The sequence below is a fragment of the Bacillus rossius genome, chromosome 17, assembly GCF_032445375.1.
Source record: "Bacillus rossius redtenbacheri isolate Brsri chromosome 17, Brsri_v3, whole genome shotgun sequence".
In the NCBI taxonomy this organism is placed as follows: Eukaryota; Metazoa; Arthropoda; class Insecta; order Phasmatodea; family Bacillidae; genus Bacillus; species Bacillus rossius.
The window spans coordinates 40,480,527-40,496,587 of record NC_086344.1 but is presented as its reverse complement, the minus strand read 5'-3'; the positions used below and the strand labels follow the sequence as shown (position 1 = coordinate 40,496,587).

Sequence of the window (16,061 nt, the reverse complement as noted above, 5' to 3'; positions counted from 1 at the left end):
CTCGTACAAACAAGAAACCTTATTATCTTAGATAATAAATAGGGATGCAAAATCGCTCTTAAAAACATCGATATCACGAACATCGATGTTCAAACGAAAAAGCATCGATGTAAAAAAACATCGTTCTGAGAACCGATACATCGATGTTTTAACCGATGTTTTTAAATATCAGGAAAAACATGCCAAAATGATTTAAATTATAGTATGTAGCGAAAAACCATACATACTACAGGTTCCTGACCACAATATAGCTGTGAAAGTTGAGCGGTGACCGTAAAATTATATAGCGGAGAAATAACGATAAAGGTGTACTGCACTGCCCTTAAGTGGTTTCAAGATTCTGTATCGGTTGTTTTATGCCTAAAAATTACTCCAAAAACACGCCTTTTAGCCATTTTCACTCTACTAAAAACACAGTTTAAAAACTTAATCCGCATTCAAAAGTACCTTTCGGCATTCAGCGAACACTTAAATGCTTTTCGTAAACATAGGCCTACCCCACTCGGATATCTTGAGTAGTTTTCAAATCACGTTTTTCCTGAAGCTCTGTGCACCGTATGCAGGGGCGTAGCCAGTAGGGGGGGGGGGTTAGGGGTTCAATCCCCCCCTTAGCACCAAATCTTTAATTAAATTTCTTATTCATCACTCAAATAATTTCATATTAAAAATTAATAAAAATTTTACCATTACAATATTTAAATTTAAGTCCAAATTTTCCCGGGGGAGGACCCCCGGACCGCCCACTTTAATACAGGGGGGGGGGGGGGGCCCTAGCTTCTTAACACCCCCCATACACAAATCCTGGCTACGCCACTGACCGTATGTGTGCCCGGACAGCCTGCAGTTAAGACACAGGCTTACTTAAAATAAAATTACCCTTATTTTTTATGTTTTTAGTTATCATTTCGTGAATATATTGTAAATAGTACAGATCATGAGAGATCTATCCATCCAAAAACCATTGCGATACGACATTTAGTTTTCAAGAAACTTTTTTTTTTTAAATTTTCGATACTTATAAAACTTACATTTTTAAGTATAAATAAATGTTGTAAACGCTAAACCATTTTGGTTGGTATCCTTATTTTTTTACAGTATTTGAAGAAGTCTATATTCATTAAAAAAAATAACTATTTTTTTACACAATTTATTTTTAATTGGAAAAAAATTAGGGAAAAAGCATGAAGTGTATGTGCAGGTTTAAAATGTAACATTAATTTTCTCGATAGAGCTAGCGAGACCGTATCGGTACCAATTAATAGCTTGTATGTACAACAAGCTATGAAATTGTCCATAAAGTCTCGCTGCTTTTATCCTTATATTTTTCAAAATTTAAAAGAAAATTCTTGTGTAAACAAATTTTTTTAAAGGTACCTATTTATTTTTTCCAAATGATTTTACACATCTTAAAGTACTGGAAAAAAATTGATACTGAAATCAACCAAATAGTTAAGTAGGTATTTACAACATTTTTGATACCTACTTAAAAATGTAGGTTTTTATAGTAAGTATAGATAGTTAAAAAATTGTATCTTATCTATCGTAATGTTTTTTTATATATTCAATAAATATTCATGAAATGATAGCCAAAATATCATAAAAAACTAGGGTAATTTTAATGATGAACGATGTCGATGTTTTAGACTTTTTCGTCGATGCATCGGCGATGTATCGCTCTTCAAAACATCGATGCTAACATCGATGTTTCATGAACGATACATCGATGTTTTGAAAACATCGATGTATCGTTTGCATCCCTAATTATCTATGACAAGAAACAATGGTGATCGCCGCATACTACGCAGGTATTGTGATGAAAATTAAAAAATTCGTTATCTCCTAAAGTATTTGGAATTTCTTACCTCCGCCGCTTTTAATGAAAAGAAGTTGAAGAGCGTCTAATAAAGGTATTTTCGAATTTTTAACATTTTTTTTTCGCAAATACCGCTCAACTACATTTATCAAATATTATATTACTCACTGACTATACATATTTTTACTGATAATCTTCGTTTATTAAAATCTGAAGTCTTTTCACCCAGTTAATGCATATGTCAAAACATTAAGGACGTTATGGTTAATCCCGTGTACACAGCAGAATATTGCTACGTTGGAAAAAAGAATTTAAAAATATATATATATTATTCACTTAACTACACATATTTCCAGATATTCTTCTTTTATAAAAATCTGGAGTCATGTCAACCGTTAAAGACATGTGTAACAATAAGGACATAATAGTTGTACTTTTGTACCAAGCAGAATATTGCTACGTTAAAATTGTAATTTAAAAATAATTATACATATTTGTTCAGATAAACTTCTTTTATTAAAATCTGGAGTCATGTCACCCGATTATAGCATATGCGTGACATTAAGGACGTTGTGGTTAATCTTTTGTATCAAGCAGAATACTGTTACTTTGGAAATTAAAAAAAAAAATCATATTGCTCACTTATCTATACATATTTGTTCAGATAATCCTCCTGTATTTAAATCTGGAGTAATGTCACCCGATAATGACATTTGTGTGACATTAAGGACATTATTGTTAATCTTTTGTACCAAGCAGAATATTGCTACGTTGGAAATTTAGTTTAAAAATAATAAAATATTATATTACTCACTTAACTATATATTTGTTTTCCAAATAAACTTCCTTTATTAGATTTGGAGTCCTGTCACCCAGTTTTGACATATGTGTGACATTAAGGACATTTGGTTAATCTTTTGTACAAAGCAGAATATTGTTCCGTTAAATAAAACTACACATATTTGATAAGATATTTATTTATTTAAATTTGAAATCATGTCACCCTGTTATGACTTATATGTGACATTAAGTATAATATGGTTAATCTTTTGTAGCTAACAGAATATTGATACTTAGAAATTAAAATTAAAAAAACATAATATTGTTCACTTAACTAAACATATTTGTTCAGATTATGTTATTTTATTAAAATCTGGAGTCATGTCACCCGGTTATAGCATATGTGTGACATTAAGGAGATTATGGTTAATCTTTTGTACCAAGCAGAATATTGCTACATTGGAAATTAAAATTTAAAAAAAATTGCTCACTTAACTATACATATTTGTTCAGCATATCTTCCTGTTTTTAAATATGGAGTCATGTCACCTGGTTATAGCATATGTTACGTTAAGGACGTTATGGTTCACCTTTAGTACCATGCTGAATATTACTACGTTAAAAATTAAAATTTTAAAAAAATTAACTGTACATATTTGTTCAGATCAACTTCTTTTATTAAAATTTGGAGTCATGTCATCCGGTTATGACATGTGTGACATTAAGGACGTTATAGTTAATCTTTTATACCAAGCAGAATATTACTTCATTGGAAATTAAATTTTAAAAAAATCAAAATTTCATATCGCTCACTTAACGATACATATTTGTTCAGATAATCTTCTTTTATTAAAATATTGAGTCATGTCACCCGGTTATAACATATGTGTGACTATAAGGACACTATGGTTCATCTTTTGTAACAAGATAAATATTGCTAATAAGAAATTAAAATAAAAAAAATTATATCACTCACATAACTATACATCCTTTTTCAGATAATCTTTAATTAAAATCTGGAGTCATGTCACCCGATTATAGCATATGTGTGACATTAAGGATGTTATGGTTAACCTTTTGTATCAATCAGAATACTGTTATGTTGGAAATTAAAAAATATTCATATTGCTCACTTATCTATACATATTTGTTCAGATAATCCTGTATTTAAATCTGGAGTCATGTCACCCGATGACATTTGTGTGACATTAAGGACATTATTGTTAATCTTTTGTACCAAGCGAAATATTGCTACATTGGTAATTAAAATTTAAAAAAAAAAAAAAAAAACATTTAGCTCACTAACTATACATATTTATTCGTAGTGTTCTTTTATTTAAATCTGGAGAATTTCAAATCTTAATATTTAATATTTTTTTTTTTGGATTGTAAATACATTTTGATGTACCATAGATGGTTGTGCCCTTCTTGCACTGAATCGCATGATAATTTTCGTGCGGTTTTATTGCGTGGTACTATAATTATGGTACGTTTTTCATAACGAATCTGAGATTCGAATCTAACTTCACCTCAGTTGCAAACCACAGCAAACGTCTTCACACTGTATTAACCATTTTTTGCACAGGTTCTTTACACACTCGAGCTCTAACTACCGCCACCATGAAGTTGTTATTACCTGGAGCTGTTTTCTCTGGACCTGTTTTCTCTGGACCTTTTGTCTCCGGACCTGTTGCAGGCGTTTGCGGTGAAATTTCGCTACGATTTTTATCACAAATTGGTGCCATTGAACACAATAACACGATCGCGCCCGCACACGCAAATTACACTTATTACTGCCGCCAGAACATCCTGATATGCAGCCTCACTTGACGGGAGAAACGTTCGATTTCCCATTATTCTCAGCGTGAGGCGCTTCATCAAATGCGCCGGAAACGCTCAGCCAATCACGAAGCTCTGTTCGATAAATCAAAAAGAATCTGAATTTAACTAAGAAAATTCTCATAAAATAATAATTTAAACACAATGTATAGTGTCAACGTCTCTCAAAAGTCATTAAATACGGTTTAAAAACAAGACACAGTTTTTAAATAATCATCCTCCCACGTAAAACTTTCCCGGGTGCGTGACGACGGTCACCCTGGGCCGCTGCCGACGCCTGTGATCAAATTTCTCATTTAAAAAATCCAAACAATAAAAAAAATTATCTTCGGTCCGGCCCCAACCACAGGCGTGAAATTATCTATTCGTAACTTTATTTCATAATTCTTGTGACTTACCGACGACACGTCTTCACACCGTAACGATCGCGAGACAACTGCGGGGCCGTCCTACGCCTACTCCAAGGACAAGAGTCTAGCGGCAGCAATGCTTTCTATAGGGTAATTTGCAGACGTCATTTTAGTTAGTACAACAACCGCAGCAATCTCTCTTGGCGCTAGCTGCGCTGTAAATTGTTTTTTGTATCGTTGTAATGGTGTCGTTGTGTCTGTCGGTGAAGTGTTTTTTTCGTTTGTAGTTCTGTCAATATTTTTGACTTTGACCTTTTATAAATTACGACATAATGCCGTATAGAAATAATTGTTGTGTGCCTGGATGCCTGGACAAAACGTCTACGAGACATCGGATACCTGTGACAGACACAGCTAGATTCACTAAATGGAAACTAGTGATCCAAAATTCGAAATTTGACTATTTATCGGACGAAGTAATAAGAAAGAACTACACAATATGTAGTAATCATTTTCGGACAGAATATTTTAGTCCGGGAACCAAGCGTCTGAATCCCGATGCCGTACCTTCACAAAACCTACCAGGTAAATAAATATAAATAAATAATTTAATTAGCTGCAATTGGGTACAAAGTGCCCGGTGGCAAGCATTCTCCCTACTTCCCCCTCACTCTCCTTCTGAACTGGTCCACACTCCCAGCCGCCACACACTCCTCCTCCAGCCTATTCCATTCCCCTACTGTCCTCACGACCATCGCATTTTTTCCCCTTTCTGTTCTCCTCCTCTCTTTGAAAACCTTCCTAGTATTTTCCTTTCTACGCTATCTATGTTATCTATACATGAACGCTATAAACTTACTTGGTTAAGTATAAAATAATAGTAATTACACTTAAAATAATCTTGTCTGAATTCGCTATGAAACTCCCTAACCCTTAATTATATGCTGGCTGGGTTCAACTTAATTTGTGCGCTAAGTAGTAAAAACATTGTCTGTAGGTACATTCAAGTATTATTCATTTATTTTTATATTTCAGTGCACTCCAGAATATCTCACAAATGGGATATGGAGCATGTGACGATTATATACATAGAATCATTAGGTACCTACATATTTTAGAGCATAGTACATACAGTAAAATAAGTACTGACAATATACGATTGGACAGTAATTGCTCACAGTGTACAAAAGAGACTGAAACATAGGTTGCCAACAATAGACTCATATACTAAAACAATAACCAATTGTAATACTTGTAGCCTTTTTTATGATGGGGTATATACGGAGTATATACAAGTACGTAGAAACATCTGTACAAATCAGAGATAGGGTACCATACAGTTAGCACACATCAATTAATGTATAAATGCTTGCACATAGCACACACATTAAGAACGTAGACTGGAGTAAACATTATACTTAGTTTCTGATAGAAAATAAATGATTTAAATGTGCTTGAAAATTCAGAATACTCATCAACAAAGGAAGTCTTTAATATTTTCTAAAAGAAATTCCTGTTGTTAACGCAAAGTCTTTAAATATATTTTTTGTTACGACCTATTAAATTATTTAATGTCTGACAGAAATGCAAGTTACCCTTATAAAAAGTTGAGCATGTGCAAGAAGGTGCATAAAATTGTTTTATGTTTTTTGTATGTGATTAGGTGTTTCTGAAATTAGTTTAAATTTATTTTTATTGTTTGATAGAAAAAGTATTAGGATCTCATATATATATATATATATATATATATATATATATATATATATATGTGTGTGTGTGTGTGTGTGTGTGTGTGTGTGTGTGTGTGTGTGTGTGTGTACGAGTACATGTGAGGCAGTGACTAATTTTTTTAAATAGTGGCCAACATGATTCATGTTAATTTTTGAACATAGTATTCTAATAGTTTTTTTCTGTAACAAGAAAAATTTTTTTTTACTTACTGTTGAATTTCCCAAGTAGGCCTACACGATTATGTAGTACATCATAATAGAACAAAAGTAAGCAATATGTACGTTCAGGGTAGGTTGAGATACTAAAATGATACCTAAATATTTCAGTGAAAATTTCACAGTTGTTAATTTTTTTGATATGTTATGTACGTGATTTTTCAAGTTTCTATTTTTGTCTATATAGAATGTAAGGCTAGAAATTTTGTGGATTCTACATTATTTACAAAGATATTATGACAATGCTTAAAAATTATCTGACATTTGCTTACCAAGCAAATGCTACTCAAGTAAATGACTGTATGAAGTATGTGTAACTTAAAAATCTTTAAGTATAAAGTTTTGATAATTTTGAGAAATTGTACAAGTTATACCTACTGTAGGTGCATTTTTTAAATACATATAAATTTATTTCAATATAACATTACATAAAACATATTAACTTACAGTACAGTCATGACACATATATGTACTGGTACCTTTTTTACAGCTCAAAATACTCTCGGAAGAAACATTAGCAAGGAATCAGCAGTATCACCTATACATGGAATACAGACAACCTGTAGTCCATTGTTATTCATGAATGTCTTAGAATCTGCTTCCACTGAACAGCATCATCAACCACCTGAAGAATCTACTGTAGTAACAGGTATGATTTTTGATTTTTATTAATATGTCTGTTCCGTTAACGTTCAAAGAACATAATGATTGCAATGATAAATGCAATGTTGATTATATTATATTTAAGTGTATGTATGGGTGTAGGTGTGTGTATTTAAATATGCAATTAGTTGCATAGCAGCCTTTGTCACACCATTTTTGAATATATTTATCATTTTATGGGAAAAATTGAGTGGTAATAAATCTCGAAAATTCTGAAAGTTATACATGCCATATAAGATAATCCTAATTTAAACATAATCACGTAACCACAGCTCAGTGTTGCTTGTAAATGGCTTGACCACTAAACACTTCTAAGTATCTTCCATTCCATCTCGATAAGTGTTTGCTATCAGGTATTTCTGAGCCCCAGTCTCAGATAACATATAAAATGTACATCATGTGAAAAACTGTATGTATTCATAACATGCTGTGATTCAAATTATAAATTGTTATTAATTGCCCTTGTATTCCTTATCACTTTATTGTCTTCAACTAATTTTTTTTTTTCAGCTCATAAATTATTTTGTTACATTGTTATAAATTTTCTCATGGATATTTTATTTGTCATGATTAGAAGGTGTACAACCACACATTTTACTGTTCTGCATGTAATAATTTCATGTTTAAACATTAATTTCTCATTTTATGCGAAGAAGCTTGTGTTTTCATGGAACACTATATATTTATGATATTTAACCCCAATTTCAAAATGTTTACTAAATTGCATAAGCTATTTCATGTTCAAATTTAAATGTTATAATAAGGAATGTTTTTGAAAAAGTGTATTTTGTATATACTACATACACACACTTCTTGATATTTACGTAACTTTGTGTGAAAAGAAGTCACAGGTAAATGGTTCAAATTCACTACAAACCAAAAAATTTCATTTTTTGTTATGTTCTACTTTTTACAATTTCATTTTAAATAACAAATACTTTTCATGCAGTTTAATATTTTAGTAAAAACACACACAAAAAATTAAAATACAATGTGCAGGTATTAATGGTACTTTAATAAAGTAATGCTGTCTTGAGCAGCAAGACTGTTTAAGTCAATATAATTTCAAAGGGTGTCTTGATGCATCACTATGAATACTGCCCTCAGTCTATGCATTTGGAATGTTAATGCATAATTTATACTCTGTGGCAAATATATGTTGTGGACCAAGTCTCAGGTGTCAAGTGAAAAAAATATCTTCATATTCTGTCAGCATATTATGCAGGTTTCATTAGGCCTATGTATTTATTTTCTTATTACAGATACTGGTACATCACATGAGGTCGTGCAAAATAACTGCTTGGAAAGGTCCATTATTAAAGAGGATGATAAATACACCTGTAAGTAAACATTACAATTTTTTACTTGTAGAAAGTAAACACACACAAACACACACAGAGGACACATATTTGCATTACTTATAGACTAGTATGTGACAAAAACATTTTAATTCTTTTTAATTGGTAGAATTCATAATACATTATATACCATATTTATTTATCTGAATATATACCTGATTATTTAGTTTCTGAGGCTATACTCTGTAGACCTTAATTAATGATATCACTAATTTAAATAAAACCTTTTAATTTCAATATCTACAGACTTTTTCAAAACCATTTTTTATTATATGTCACAACACTGTTTGACAGGGGATGTCTGGCAAGTGAGTTTAAGAAACAGGTTTGGTTAAGTGTAAAAATAATTTTGGGGGAGAAGTTGCCCCAATGAGAATACCAGTTTTTAATAAAGTAAATCTTAGTTGTAGTTCATGTGAACCCAGGCCTAGGCACTAGACACATGGCCTGACTCCAGTGAACATATCACTAGAAGAAATTATATATATATAGGAAGGCTATGGGACCTAAATTTGCGGAGTTTGTATCGTATTCAAAGAAAAAGCTAGGAAAAATAGAATTTTATTATAGATGATCTTTAACAGCTTCAACATAACAATTTACGTAAAGATTTAATGAATGCTTACATATTGCTATACATAAGATAAAACTGTTAAACAATATATGTTACACAATACCGCTATAAGCTCTTACACAGTAATTCTTAATACGTTATTTTACAACAAAATAACATCCGTATAGAGTCATGAAGAAATACAAATCTAGATACGTATGTTTAGCATAAGGATACTATAATACAATTTACTCATTTATGGGCGGAGGACATGGCTAGCAGTTACGAACCAAGTAACCTACACAACTATTAAGCAAAACCTCACATATATACATGTGTGACGCATCGCGTTTTATTAAACATTCAAAAGAGTAGATCACGCATCGAGCACAGAAGAATAGTTTAAAGATAATACTAATACAAACAGCGAGCCGCTAGGCTGAGCAGAGGGCTCTTAATTATCAAGGATCCCTACTAAGGCAAGTGTAAGCGTGGCTTGGCGTGTCGCGTCGCTGGCCATCACAGCATTCCCGCACAGTCGCCTAAAATCTTAGACGTGAAAAGAGGGTAAGCTATCAAAACGCAGTTTGTATGACCCAAGTAAAAGACACTCGACGATGCAATATTAAGCACGGAAACAGACAAACTAACAGGGACGCAAGACTGAAAATAGTAATACGATTGACCATGTCCAAGATACCAAGTGACGCGGTAACTGCGCGAGAACAAGGGTGTCAGGTTGAATTCAGACATGGCTTCGCTGAATGCTGCGGAGGAAGACAATACTGATGCCCAATGGACTGTCAACAGCTCCTAATGAGTGAAGACAGCGACGAGTGCTAATATAGCACTGGAAACTACTACACCAGGAGCGCTGGTGTAGCGGCGGGAGGGGAAGGAGAAGACAGGAGTGGGGAAATTAAGGGAGGGAAGGAGGCAGCAGGGTGGGGGAACGGAGGGGAAAAGAGGAGAGGAGCACTGCGCTGCGGCTGGAAGCAGAAGCGTCTGCTTCACATGTGTGGCAAAAGTTTTTACACTATCACATGGGTTGCTCAGTGTTTGTAATTAATTTTATTTGTTTCAGGCCCCAAACGGAGGAAGTTAAATTTTCAATGTGGTCGTCGGCCACTGCTTGGAGCTCTGGGTGTCCACAGTTCCGTGAATTTGACTCCAAAAGCCAAGAAATTGTATTTAGATGCAAGATATAAGATATTACAGGAGTATTGCTACTTACCACAAAAAAAACACCTCATTCAAGAGAAGACTGAAGTCTGCAAGTAAGTTGGCAGATGAAAAAATTTTCAATCAATTAAAAGTGATTTCTATTGCAAAGAGATTTATTGCATCACAACTTGAGATGTCCAGACACAAACCGAAGGGGAGGAGATTCACTTTGCAAAATAAGGTGTTGGCACTGTCTCTCTTTAAACAGGCCCCTAAAGGATACAAGTTACTGTAGTGTAGTCTCCATCAAGAAGTGTTCTTACAGGTATGCTTCGGAAAATTCCTTTTCAACCAGGCATAAACAATGTTGTGTTTGATCATCTAAAGAAATCTGTCCAGAAACTTAAGCCACGAGATAGAATTTGTGTTTTGATGTTCGATGAGATGAGTTTATCACCTAACATTCAATGGAATGAGTCAAGTGATATTAGGGTAAAGGCACTCAAGAGTACGCACTTAAGTTGTTTTTAATTGTAAACTTAAGATATTAAGTATTACACAAAAAGTAATTATAATAAATGAAACACTATTACTTAAAGTTTACAAAACACATATTAGACAAGCAGCTATGAAATCCTTTGCAACTGAAAAACATAAGTTTTGCATAAATTGAAATTGCGAACTCTTAGAGGACTGGTGTCTTAAGAGTGCGCACAGTGTCCTCCAAGAGTACGCATCAGCACCCATCACATTTAAAGTGTCCAGACCCTTCATAGCTTGAGCAATTTTCGTGCCACCACTGTTTACATTTGCCGCACTGTACCCAATCCTCTAAAATCGGTTCTTGATAGTGTTCATCGCAACCTGGACAAAAAAACATTGTCTTCAATTTCTTCTTCAACTGCATGTAGGCCTACAGCTGGTACAGCGGGATTGTCGAACTGTACTGCCTTCTTTACTTGTTTTCTTGTTTGAATTTTCTTAGACGTCTTGCTTACCAGAAGAGAGTTTTTAAATGGCGATGAAGACATTATTTCAGACTTCTTACCTGCCACTTTTCGTTTCCTTGAAATGACACACATTGGTAGGTGTTATCATTGAGGGTGGAACTCGCTGTAGTTCCGCAACGGAATCGTGTTCTGCCAGATCATCAGTTTGAGTGTGGGGTTCATAAGTTTCAAGAATTGTTGAATTTTCTGGTGCGTTTGGGTCTTCTTCAGTGACGTCCAGTTGCTCTTGAGGGTGGTCTGTCACGTCAGCAGGTGCAAAGTCTTCATCAATGAAGTTATCGGGATTTAAAAAATGTATACCTGTTGATCTAAAAGCATTTATTGCCTTTTCCATCGTTGCTACCCTCGTGTAAGCACATGTGAAGATTTTTTCAATGTCATGCTGGGTGATTGCCCTCCCTGGATGAACCACCAACCACTTTTCTGCTTCTTGAGCAAAGGCTTTCTCTAAAGGCCCAAAGAAACCGACGTCTAGTGGCTGCAGTCTGTGGCTAGCATGTGGTGGTAGTGACAGCAGTGTTATGAAGTGTTCTCTGCAGAAATTTACGGCTTCAATACTGCAGTGTGATACGTGGTTATCCAATATCAGTAGCACTGGATCTTTCTCTGTTGGCTTCACGAAATCATAGAAATGTTTCAGCCACTCTACAAGAAGTTCCGTGTTATGTACCTACCCAGTATCAGAAATCATATGCAATGTTCCTTCTGGTGCATTTGTGTACAGTTAAGGTTTCATCGTCTTCCTGGCAAAGATCATGGCTGGAGGAACAAACGTACAAGTGGAGCTCATGCAGCACACGACAGTAACTGTTTGACCTCTTTCAGCTGAAGAAACTTTACAAACTACCTTTTTCCCTTTAGGAGAAATTACTTTTGGAATGTGATTGGGTGCAGTGGATACCAGACTCGTCCATATTGAATTTTCGATGAGCCGGAAAATATTATTTTTAGCACAAACACTGGCCAAGTTATCAAAAAAATCTCCTGCGCTGAACCCTGTTAAATCTAATGGCTCTCCCTAAACTACATTTCTCCGAAGTACGTAGTGCCAAACCTTGCCTTTTGCAGAAGGCACGAACCTAATTTTCTAGTATACTTTTTGGAGGTCATTTTCGTCAGTGAAATAAATTCTGCAAAAAGAAACAGTTGAATTGTAAAAGTAATATTTTGCCATTCATAAACGGCCTCCAAGAGTACGCAGTAGACAATTCGGCCTCTAAGAGAACGCATTGCTGCGCACTCTTAGAGGCACCCACACAAGTGCAACGTTTGTACAACAGATAGCAGCAGCCTTCACTTTGGCCACCCGTTACCACGTTATCGTAAACAATAGACTCTAAGCTTCGGATTACCATAATATGATTCGCGGTACCTCGTTGATGTATTACTTACAAAGACTATTATACTCTTATTCATATTTACATCAGGAGAAAGCAAATGTTATTCTTACCTCTTACATACGAAATAAACCGATTCTACAAATTTTCTTAGCGCAGTAAAGCACACACACACAAGCTTCAAGGAACCACCTATCGACTTCTCTCGCCAGTGCTACCAACTTCTATATATTAATACTGCGCGCTCTTAGGGACTGCGCACTCTTACCTGCCTTTACCCTATTATTGGTCACTATTTATCAATTGTATATAATTATCAATAATGATCTTATAGTTATTTTGAAATGTTTTGTTTTTTATTGTTTGTATGTTCATGCTAATTTTTCGCTAAAAGTTGTACATATAGGTACTTGAAGTGATTTTGTTGTTAAGCACCTAATGCCACATAACATGCAGCATGAATTTTTTGTATTGAATTGTTGTAGATGTTTGCCATGTACCGTGCTTTTGATATAGGCTATCAAAGATGCCAACATAAAATACTTTTGACCACTTCAATGTAAAAATGTTTTCTACATTTTTTACATCTTGCTATATTTTTGTGTATGCATATTGCACTAACTTGCACATGTGATAAGCAAGTATAAGAAGTACAATATAATAATTGCACATAACGAGTTATTACTGTTAAGTAACTGATGTACTGTAAACTATTTTCTCTTTTTTTGTGTGCAGCAAATAAATGACCTTGAATGTAACACACATTTTTTTTTTTAATGTAATACCCTACCCAATCATTTTAACAGTAGTTATTTTTGTGTGTGCAAGGTGTTCTTATGTCGCAAGATAAGGAGTTTTCAGGAAAATGGTGATGGTAGATGAAGGGAAGGAGAGAGGATAGAGGATAGATAAGACATCCTGCCACAGGGTGGTAGCCCAACTCCAGGTGTACAGATTATTAGTATTATCTGGGAATACTTTTCTGTCCTTGTGTAAGAGTGAAACTAGAGGTGCAAAAAAATATTTTGTACAGTTGATGAAACGTTACTATTTTAGTGTGAAACTCTTTGTGTCATTGTATCTGCAACACTTGCAGAATAAAAACTTATGTCTACTTATTTGCATCATTAGACTTCAGGAAATTGCTTCAATTCCTTTTCTTTCCATAAAAAATACTAATGCAACACAATTCTTTAAATTAAATGCATTATTTTAAGCTTCTAACACAACCTGCAACAAAAATAATTTTATAATTACCTCATGTATGCTCTGGAAATGCCAAACGTATGTTCATTAGGTTCGTTTCTTTGCTTATGCTACTTTCAATTTAAATGGGACTTGTGATCTCCCCTGCAGAGACAGATATGTGAAAGTAAGGAGCGCACAACCACGTCAATGTTACTACATAAAACTGGTTACGTTTGTTCATTTAGACTATACATATTATGAAAAGCAAATTATTAATTTAAAACTATAATGTTACTCTTACCACTGCCTTTGAGAGCCACGAAACCCCGTGAGAAGACAGAGGGATTGTGTACCCTAGTAACGTGAAAATTAGCTCCTAATAACTTTGTATCAGGCCTACAGCCAGTGTTGAGTTTAAAATATATGATTCAATTTAAAAGTGCATTAGTATTTCTTCTGTTTATTACTTTATAATATTAAGATGTTAGTAGCTTAATGATCGCTGTCAAAAAACATCATGTGAAAAATTTTGCTGTTATTTACCAGAGAACATACTTTGTAAGTGGATTAGTGTAAGAAAAACATAAGTTCGAACTTTTGTTTTATACAAAAATAAAAACAAAAACGTGGTAAAAATTGGTCCACACAACCACCTCAGTACGTTTCTAAGTAGATAAAACTGTTTAAAATGCATTGAATTCTACCATTATTACCTAAGTTATGAACAATTTAAATTCCAAAATATTTTATTATGCATCCAGAAAAAAATTAACCTGGAAGACACTTATATTGAGATTCTAAAAATTAGGTACTCATTTAAACATGAGGTGTTAGACTTCTAGCCCAGTCAAAATATATTCTGTGCTTAAATTCAATCCGATGTTTATGATTTTGTGTTTCAATTGTTCAGTGGTCTGCACGGAATGTCACATCAACAGTCATGATAAATAGGAAATGATAATGTAATTGACATATTTTGGGCAAATAGATGAATCAGTACCACTTGTCGGCTATATGACTGTGTAGTAAGAATCCACCATTAAGAACAAAGTCAGCGTTCTCCAAGTCCAAATTCTCCCTTGTCAACTAAAACGTACAGGGTTGCTTTCTTGGTTTTGCGTATCCCAGCTTCGTCAAAGAGAGCTAAATGAAATGGAGCCAACTCGTACAGCATATACATGATCAAGTCTTCCTATTTTTCTTCACTTCATCGTTATCCTCTGGAAAACTAACAAATGATAAATGAGCTATTACAATTGAAAGTAATAGTGTAACTAATATTCGCCAGAGGGAGAGCTTGATCTTTTCGTGACAATGCTTAATTAGAATTTTTCCAACATTACTCTGTATTGATTGCTTGCCAATTACTATAGCATTGAAAAAGGTAACTATGGCATCCCCTACTAGTCCAGGTGCTATAGACATGATTTGTTGTGATCCAGGAAATGGTGGGTGATTATTTAACTAAGCAGAGATGTTATATTAATCTGTGGCATCCCTACTTCTTCCAGATTGTGAGAAATCAAGTTGTTCAAAGATATAAAATGTGTACCGCATAACTCTTCAATGATGAGCAGATGCAGTTGCAGTCATCCCCAAGGTCCACTCGCTCAAGAACTTATCAGTGAATCCTCATTTAATTCTGGGGTCATTATAGACTCTAGCTTAAACATGTCTTGTAAAGTCAAGTGACAGCATTTGGCATACGAGAGGCACGGTTCACAAATATATAGGTCAGTTGCTATAGGAAAAATGTTTGAGATAAAATAAAATAAAAACTCATTTTTTAAGCGAGACTATCTCAAACAAAATTGGAGATATGAAAAAAGTTAAAATAATCTTTTATAGGATTTTTAATGCTCTTTTATTCTTTTTATTAAAAACATTTTCTTTTAAGGTTATTCATTTACGAGATATTTCTGTAAAAATCAAAAACAAATGCCTATTTTTTTTGAAAATCCTTTCTAGTTTCTGACTCTACCTCACTTCCTATTCATCAGGACTTTTGATTTTAATTCCCCTGGACACTACTAAATACGTGTAAAGTGTAACAAAAATAT

The 16,061-nt window shown here is 34.0% G+C and overlaps 1 long non-coding RNA gene across 2 annotated transcripts; it reads left to right on the top strand.

Annotated features, from left to right (window-relative positions):
• Window positions 1-1,769: 1,769 nt before the first annotated feature.
• LOC134540593 (uncharacterized) lies at window positions 1,770-16,061 on the top strand. 2 transcript variants are annotated; one of them, XR_010076467.1, is made up of 4 exons: window positions 1,770-1,907; window positions 7,219-7,377; window positions 8,654-8,731; window positions 10,387-16,061. It is a non-coding gene; the product is annotated as an uncharacterized LOC134540593 (long non-coding RNA). The 2 variants fall into 2 exon arrangements; XR_010076468.1 differs by lacking the exon at window positions 1,770-1,907 and adding an exon at window positions 2,983-5,367.